This window comes from Halichoerus grypus, chromosome 10 (genome assembly GCF_964656455.1).
Source record: "Halichoerus grypus chromosome 10, mHalGry1.hap1.1, whole genome shotgun sequence".
In the NCBI taxonomy this organism is placed as follows: Eukaryota; Metazoa; Chordata; class Mammalia; order Carnivora; family Phocidae; genus Halichoerus; species Halichoerus grypus.
Genome location: NC_135721.1, coordinates 48,286,009 through 48,295,286, shown reverse-complemented (window position 1 = coordinate 48,295,286; position 9,278 = coordinate 48,286,009). Strand labels below are relative to the sequence as shown.

The window sequence follows — 9,278 nt, the reverse complement described above, 5'->3', positions numbered from 1 at the left end:
AGTCTGCTCTCGGACTCCCCCGAGCCAGGTGATCCTGGGGCCGCTGGGCACCAGGTAGGGCCTCATGAGGAAAGAATTGCAGGAGGCAGAAGAGGCCCCAGGCCCTGACTGGGTAAAACTGCAACATTAGCCCCAGATTGCCCTCCTCAGACTTCTTCTACACAAGAAAGATTTAAACCTAAGTCACTGTGGTTTGGGGTTTTATCATTGTATATAGCTCAACTAATAATCCGGGGGCTCTAAGCTTGCTGTGACATTCTCTCTTGCCTCCCTCTGGGGCCCTGCTTGCAGGACAGATGTGTGTCAGAGGCCTTGCAACTAGAAACCCTGGAGAATGTTACCTGGCACTGGAGACCCCCTGCAGTGGATAGATGGTTCCAGGGTCCCCGGTGCCAGAACGTGGGAGGAATGAGGAAAGAGGGTGGAGAGAAGCCATGTCACCCTGGGCAAGTCATCAGGCCTAGTTACTCTTTGGTTCCTTGCTTTGAAAACAAGAACGATGTTCTTCAAAATTCTTATAGCCTCAAGTTCAAAATTTTTGCCTTCCGAAGGAAAAAGTAGTACGGAAGAGATGGAGGGCTTGGGTTTAGGCGTCACACCTGGGCTCCAATCCCGGCGGGGCCGCTAACCGTTTGTGCAACTTTGACCAGTTCAGGAACCTCTCTGAGCCTCTGTTTTCCTTAAGTCTGAAAGTGAAACTATCTTTGCTCCCACTTTGCAGGGCCGTTCCAGGATTAGAAATACTGTAGACAAACTTCTGGGCACAGAGTAGCCACTCAGTAAGCGGAGCTGGTAGGTCTGTGTGGGTGGAGAGTCTTTCAGAGCGGCTAGCTGAGCTGAGCCGCGGCGGTGAGGCGAGGAACGTGATGGGAGGCAGGATGGCGAGGACAGACCAGGCAGGTAAGCAGTGTGGGCAAAGGAAGGAATACGTATGATGTGATGGTGAAGAGGGGCTACAGTGTGGTCCCAAGCGGGGAGAGACGATGTGTGCCTACGTGTGATGCCAGACAGACCGTACCCGGAGCTGCTTCCAGCAAAGGGCGCTGCATGGGTCCCATGGCATGTGAGCTGGGCACCACACGGGAGGAGGAGCTGTAGAGCAGAAGCCGGGATGACAGTGGCTGTGGAGTTAAGGCCATGGACAAAGGCAGGGAGCTAGGAACGTGTCCGGTGCGTTCTGGGGGCGGGGAGGGCAACGGCGGATGAGGAATGCTCAAAGGCTTTAAATGGAGCACTTGGGCCCCTCTTCTCTGCAAGGCCACGGCAGGCCGGCGAGCCTCCGATGCTCACGCTCCTACCTGCTTGCCCTCAGCACCGCTGTGTGGGCTGCGTCTGTGAGGCCGAGCCAGGACGCCTGGGGCTGGACTGAGCCTCTCAGGTCCCCCGGGAGACCCGGCAAAGGGGCTGATAGAGGACTTGTGTTCAGAAGGTGAAGGGCTTGGAGAGCAAGCAAGCAGGCATTCACTGCAGCTTCCTTCCCGCCTGGCGGCTGGCTGCGTGCCCTGAACTTGACCTCAGACGACCTGTGTGTTCCCTTCCTGGAAACGGTTCCATGGCCAGAAGCAGTGGAGCTTCGGCTTTGGCTTTGGCTTGCTTTCTCCTTCGGAGCAGAGACTTTGCCTCAGCCGGGACGGGCTGGGCTGTGGAAGCCTCCTCGTTACCTGAGCAGGACCTTGCTTTCCTCTCCGTCTCCTGCCTCCCAACCTGCCCTCCCTGCCTCCTGTCAGCCGGCATGGTTCTCCCTTTTGCATCCGCGACTTTAAGAGTGTGAGATCACTGCATAGATAAGGACATAAAGACCAAGGGGGAAGTGTGAAATGTCTTCCCCAGGCTCCTCGGGCGAGTTGCGAGTTACTACAGTTACTAGGGCGGAGCCGGGACCGCCTGGAGTTCTGACTCGGGCCAGTCTCTCCGTCCGGGCTGTGAGCTGCATAACTCCATACTCCTCAAATTCATTAAGGCAGGAGGTGTGGACCTCAGCTAATGTGCAAATCCAGATTAACGTCGGTGTCTCGAAATCCTTGTGTGAAAAAGCGAGTTTTGTTTCAGGCATTGTCCTTGTTAACAATACCTGATTGGTTGTTTTGTGAATTGGGTTGGCATAAAAAATAATTCCAGAAATGTTTGGATTTGTCCAGTGTCACTGATTAGTGTTGCCTTAGGAAACTAAATCCAGTATTAGCCCCACTAAGGGGAAGGAACCGCAAAATTTTCTCTTTAGTCAAATGCATAAGGTGTATATATAAGAGAGAGAGAGCATACTTAGCAAAGAAAGGGACTAATTTCTAATCAGCATACAAACTAGAATTTATTAATCCCAAATAGACTGCTTTGGTCCAAAGCCTTTTCAGACTTACCTTTGCAGCCAGTTTATAGGTCCCAGTAGAGAGCCAGGCTGTGTTCACCATTCAACAGGAATATGTTGAACATCTGGGTCCCAGGCACAGGGCAGGGTGCTGGGAATACACTGGGTAGGAAGACAGGCACACACGTATTTCACGAGTGACCTCTTCACTTAAAAAAAAAAGGTCTTATCTAGGCTTGAATACCATCTTAATCATCAGGTTTGGTTCTGAAAGATATTTTTGACTGTTTTCTAAAATTAAGCTCCTCTTCAAAGGATACAGAATGAATTCACTGATTGAAACGAAACTACCCAGAAAAAAAAAAAAAATGTAGCTTAGGCAAAGGCAATCTCAAAAGAGGAATTCCCAAGACATTTTAAGCAGTGGCCACGCAACCTCCCAAGGAGACGGTTAAATAGGAGCACATATTTGGAAGCGGTATGTATTTAAAATGCAAAGGTACATTTTCGTGAGAACAAGGTTTGGGCTTCTGGAAGCCAGCCACCTCTCAAAGCAAGATGACCAAATGGTCTGAACCAACTCAGATCTATTGGCTGCCGTCCACTGGCCATGAGCCCTTAGGCTAGGACTGTCCTGGGCACCCACATCTGACAGCACCTGCCTCCAGAATCTCCAAATCAAGTCAAATTACAAGACTGACAGAGCTTAGAAACAAACCTGCTTATTTGCATGGGTTCCCATGTTGCCAAGGATATTTCATTGATCAAAGATAATTGTTATCATCTGAGTTTCCAGGTTCTAACAAAGAGCTCATTCTATATGCTTTCTATTTCACACCGACCTTTCTCATTTGCCCTCTCCTGGAAGCCATACCCCAACTCTTGCGGTAGGCACCAAACATCCCCATTTTACAGATAGACAAACTAAGCTTTGGTTAGACGGTTTGCCTAAAGCACACAGCTACAGAGGGCCATTGATGGGGCTTGAAATCAGGTCTTACAGTTCCTCCACAACCAGACAGAGGCCTAAACTTCTGCCTAAAAGTGAGATGGCTTGGACAAGTGGTGGTTCCCCGCCTGGCTGCACGTTAGACCACACCCAGGTGTGGTTAGATGTTGCCAAGCACATGAGGCTTGGGGCCCCCACCCAGCTCCATTCAACCAGAATCTCTGGGTATGGGGCCTGGGCACCAGGAGTCCTGGAGTTCTCCGGGTCGCTGCAGTGTGCAAAGCCGCAATCATTCTGTTAGTAATCAGACTTGGCTTCCTTCTTTCCAAAGAAACTGCTTTGTGTTTGTCTTTTTTCAAAAATAATTTTCTATTTCTTGATTATAGGAATAATACTTTTTGTAGAAATTTTAGAAGAAAGGTATGAAGAGGAAAACAAAAAGCATCAAGAGATCCATTGTTAATACGGCAATGTATTCTCTTCCGATCTTTGTGCATATCTACTTACAAATGTATATGATTTCATATATTTCGTAAATGTTTTCCAATGTTGCCAAATATTTTTCAAAAACACTATTTTAACATTAAAACATAAAAGATGTTTTTAAGATTTATTTATTTATTTTAGTGGGGGCAGGGACTGGGGGAGAGAGAGTCTTAAGCGACTCTGCACTGAGCTCGGAGCCTGATGCAGGGCTTGATCTCATGACCCTGAGCTCAGGACCTGAGCTGAAACCAAGAGTAGGTCACTTAACCAACTGCGCCACCCAGGTGCCCTAAAACATAGGAGATTTTTAAAGATATGGTCCATGACATTAATAATGATTAACATTGGACTGCGGGTTCTTTTCAGATTTTCTTTTTGCTCATTTGTGTCTTCCTATTTTTCTATAACCTATAACCTATGTTTGTTTAACTTTTAAATTAATAAAATCATTATAATGGCTGCATCATGATTTAATGTACTCACATCCTATACCTTAATCATTCTTTAATGTTGGACATTTAGGTTGTTTCTCATTTTCTGTTCTTATAAGTAAGTCTTACATGACGATCCTTGTACCTAGATTTTTGTGCACCACTTTCTTAAAAGTGAAATTATTGAGCCAAAGGGTATAAACATTTTGAAAGTTATTGATAAACATTGCTAAATTGCTTCCCAGAAGGGTACACAAGGTGATGGTCCCCTCAGTGGCATACGTTGGGAAAGAGAATTGTTACAGTCTTTGCAAAATTGAGTATTTTCATTTTGTGATTTATCAGTTTGCTATGATTATTAATGAGGTTGGGCTTTTTATATCTTTATTGGCCATTTGTATTTCTTCTTTTGTGAATGTTCACATCCTTTGCCTTTCCCCCTCCTTTTGGATATTCATCTTTTTCCTTACACATTAAGAATACTAAGTATAGGGGTGCCTGGGTGACTCAGTCGGATGAGCATCTGCCTTCGGCTCGGGCCCTGATCCCAGGGTCCTGGGATCGAGCCCCGCATCTGGCTTCCTGCTCAGTGGGGAGCCTGCTTCTTCCCCTCCCTCTGCCTGCTGCTCCCCCTGTTTGTGCTCTCTTTCTGTCAAGTAAATAAAGATCTTAAAAAAAAAGAATACTAAGTATGTAACACTTTTCCTGTTCATTTGTTTTGTAAATATTTTCCCTAAATTTATCATTTAATTTATCATTTATCATCTCCTACAGGAACCTGACTTGAAATGATCAAAACTATAATACTTTTTAGTACACATTCCTTGAATTGCCCTACCTGATACATGATAATATGAGAAATACGTTGGTAGGCCCCACCTTCATAGGACAAAACATTTAAAAGCAAACAATATGGCATAGCCTCTCATAAAAAGACTGCCTCACCCCAAAATTAACAAAGAGATTTAGGGAGTCACGTCAACAGGGTAGGTCTTAGGAAGGTACCACTGGGCCTTAGGTGGCTGCCTAACTCCCAAACTCCCCTGGTCGCAGGCCTTGGGGACAGACTCTAATCCTGAGTAGGGTTGCTCCAGAATGTAGCATTTGGTATATACATATGCTAAAAAATAATATGTTGTTTCTCTGACATTCAAATTTAACCGGATGTCCTGTACTTATATTTGCTAAATCTGACAACCCTAATCCTGAGGTTTTCGTTCAGCGTTGATATCGGGCCCTACGTCCCAGATGTGCCCCGAGGAAGCAGGACACAGACCCTGCATCTCTGGCATATCACGTAAGGAATTTACCTGCCTGCCTCCAAGGAGGCTCTCATGGCCAAGGGGCAGCCTCCTCTCTGGGCCCCAGGGATATTTTCCAAAAAACCCACTGCATCAACTGTTCTCCACCCATTGGCACATACTTATAAACCTCAGCTCTTCCCCCAGGCCCTGTGGGTTGCTTCCAGCTTCCTGTGCATCATTGTTCTTCTCCCTCCTTTTTCTAGCAGCTGTGAGGTTCTCCTGGGGCTGGTGGATCTGGGCAGGCCCCACTGAGTGCCCATCATCCCCTCACTCAGGCGCCCTTTGCCCACTGCACCTTCCTGTTTGAGGGGCTAATCTGTTCCCTGTGGCCTCTCTCTGCCTTCACACCCCTTTTCTGTCTGAAAGGCTTTGATTCACTATAAATAATTGGATTGTTTTCCAAAAGCTAGATGTTCAAATTCATGCTTTATTGTGGTTTGAAATGGCCAAATGACAGGGGGATGTGGGTCATGGTCTAGTCCTGTCTCCGTTAGGACAACCCTACAGAATGGCAAGAAGAGGGAGGCATCAGCTCATACCCCGCCTCCCTGGCTTAGCAGGAACGATGCCAGAGTGACCTTGAATGACTCAGTGCATTAGTGCAGGTGTTCCCAAGAACGCCTCTCCTGCTCCGTGGGGAACCGCGGCAGCCTTTTTATCTCTAGCCCATTTATCCCTGAAGACTTCTAAAGCAGAGCTTCTCAATTTGTAGGGCGCCCAGGAATCACCTAGAAGTCTTGTTAGAACACAGAGACTGATTCAGCAGCTCTGGGGCCTCCTGAGATCTGCCCTCCTACCAAGCCTCCGTGCTGCTGCTGCTATGGACCCAAGACCACACTTGGAGTGGCAAGAGTTTGAAGCTTCTTCTCCCGCAGCCGCAGGATGGCCCAGGTGCCTGGTCTTTTCAAGTCCAGGGCTCTGGTGAAACTACCAGGCTCAGGAGGTCCGAATCCAAGGCAATGCGGTCCATGTCTGTGAGGAAGGAGCCCGCGGGGTGAGGGCAAGGAGGGCAGCAGGGGTGAGAGCTGGGTCACCACCCGAAGGCTGAGAGAGGGGACAAGCTCAGGACCGTTTAGAGTGGAGGTGGCAGGCGCTAGGGCTGCTTGAATATGTAGGGAAGGACGAGTTTGGAGGGCTCCCGTCTCCAGCTGGGAGGCTGCGGAGGGGCTCCCACTCAGTGCCACGTCTCATCCTGGGCACCTGCACATCATTACCTCCATTCTCTTAGGTAATACATAATATCCTCCCTGATTATTGTATAAATTTTAACTCTGGTTGTCATGGCTACATGTGGTTAAAATATTGTAAGACCCTTTCTCTGTGAAGGGAGAAGAGGAGGCAGGGGATGGGACGGGATGGAAGGAGGGGACCATCTGAGCGCCTACGACACGCCAAGGTCCGAGACAGGACATTGCCATAGCGTGGCTCCTTTGACCCCCTGCCAAGGACTCTGCAAAGGAAGGAGTATAAGTAGCATTTCGACAGATGGGAAGGAGGCTGGGAGAGGGGAATTACCTCGCCCACAGTCACAAACCAGTACACAGAGGAGCTGGAAATGGAGCCCAGGCACCCAGAGGGAGCATCTCAGGGTTTGGGGAAAGGGAAGGTGTGGGGGAGGGGCACACAAGGGCCAGGTGGAATGATCGGGTTTGGTAGGGGCTCTGAGGATGGGTTTGCCTGCACTGCACAGTTCCTGCAAATGGGGGCTGGACCCTCACCCATGAGGGATACAGGGAAGGGGAGCCTCGAGAATGAAAGGAGTTGATATCAAGTTCAGGTCTCAGATGGGACAGGCTCCTGCTCAGCGGAGATGGAATGGGCTGCATATGGAAACAAGGCAATGGGACAAACAGGTTGAAGTTGAAGCCGTCTTGTAAGGATGCTCAACTCTTCCTAAGAAGGCTTTGCAGCGCTCTGGCTGGATTCTTAAGATTTGTAGCTCAGGAATTTCATGATTTTTATACTACACATTTTCTATGCTTTCCTCTCCCCAACTCTCCACTTTTTTTTTTTTACAAGTTCCTTTTAGAAAGGCTGACCTTGCTCTTCTGAAAACCTCCTCTGTAAGCCCCCATGTAATCGATCCCTACCCTGTTGACGTGACTCCCTAAATCTCTCTTCAGTACTTCTCTCTACCCCACCTCACAACCCTCATAGAGGCCACCACCACTTTTTTCTCACCTGGGTTCTGGCAACAGCCTTCCCGCTGGGTTCTCTGCCTTCCTGCTGAGACTCTAATACACCCCCCATAGCTCAACCAGCACTGACCAAGATGTGGTCTCTCCACAGCACGGTACACGGGACAGACCCGGTGTCTGTCCCTGACAGACAACAACGTGATGGCAGGTGCAGTCTCGAGAGACCATCAAAGGCTTCCTGGAGTGTCACCTGAGTTTAGCCAGGAAGGATGAGTGGGAGTGAATGGCGAGAAGGCAGGAAATGCTTCTGCCATCATTCTGCTGTTTTAGAATTTTCCTTTAGCAGGCAGGCCCCTGGTGACACATATACCCTGAGTCCTTTCCTCTGCTGGATTCTTTCTCAAGTCACACATTCATTTCTACTGAGTTTGTCCCACTGCCACTCATCTCTTCCACATGCTTCCCTCCGCTCAGATTTCTTTGTCCCGGGTCTGAGTGTCTGAATCCTCTCTAGTGGGAGAAGTGACAACCCAATAGAATGGGAATCTCAGATACACATCCCCAGGAGGCGGAAGCACTCATGAAATGGGCAGAACTGATTGCACCCCTCAGATATCCACATCCACCTCCCCTGCAGATACTATTCCCTGTGTGTTACTAGTGCTGTTAACCAAATGTTTGCTTCTCCTTCCAGGCACATGGGAGCATCGCACCTACTGTGCTTCCTCGCCACCTTGTGACTTGCTTTGGCCAGTGAAATGAGAGCAGAAATGATGTGAATTGCTTCCAGGCAAACACTTTGGAAATTAGTGCTTGATTTGCCCCATCCTCATTTCCTGCCTTCAGGGTCGAGGAGGCAACATGTCCAGTTGTAGTTGCCCGTGTCCCCGAGTAGCTATGGGAAACGGAGCTCCTATTGACCCCCAGTGGACAGATTTCATGATTGAGAAATAAACGTTTATGTCAAACACTGAGACGTGGGGATTGTTTGTTATTATAGCGAAACCTAACAGGTCCTGTTACATCCGGTCAAATCAAGGTTTGGGGGGAGGTGTACCAAGGCCTTTATCCCTGTTGGGTATTCAGCAGCCTGAGTCTCAGAGTCCATCAAAGTTCCCACCCTCCTGCCCAGCCCCCTTAGGTTAGAAGGTTAGAAGATTTCCAGGTTATTTCATCTTTTTCCTATTATGGTGGGGGCCTCGCATTCTCCTTGCAAGTTATATAGTCTATTTGATTCAGCCTAAATTCAAAATGAAGTCACAGAAATAAAACACGAAAGCATTTGCTAAGCTACTCAAAAACATAGTCTAGATACCCTACACATGTCACACTAACCAATGCATGTCCAAAAGGAATCCACTGATGAATCTCCCTTCTCCCAGGAGCAAAAGGCCAGCTTCTGCCCCATATCAGCCCTGGCCCTGATAGGAGAATCACAGAGGTCCCGGATTATAGGCCCAATTGTGCCACCTGGTAGTGAATGACCTCGGACAAATTACCTCTCTGAGTCCCAGTTCCTTTATCTGTAAAATGGTGATAATAAGAAGAAAAGCTATGTCACAGAAAGAAAAGGAAAGTAACACTTGCCCTTGGTGTTATTAGCCACTATGCAGACAGAATGATAATGTATGTGGAAGTGCTTTGCAAAGGGAAAGCTCTATGCGA

The 9,278-nt window shown here is 48.1% G+C and overlaps 1 long non-coding RNA gene across 1 annotated transcript; it reads left to right on the top strand.

Annotated features, from left to right (window-relative positions):
- The first annotated feature begins 662 nt into the window (after nucleotides 1-662).
- On the top strand, nucleotides 663-8,587 carry LOC118532798 (uncharacterized). The gene is made up of 2 exons (XR_013442180.1): nucleotides 663-900; nucleotides 8,308-8,587. It is a non-coding gene; the product is annotated as an uncharacterized LOC118532798 (long non-coding RNA).
- The last annotated feature ends 691 nt before the right edge of the window (nucleotides 8,588-9,278 follow it).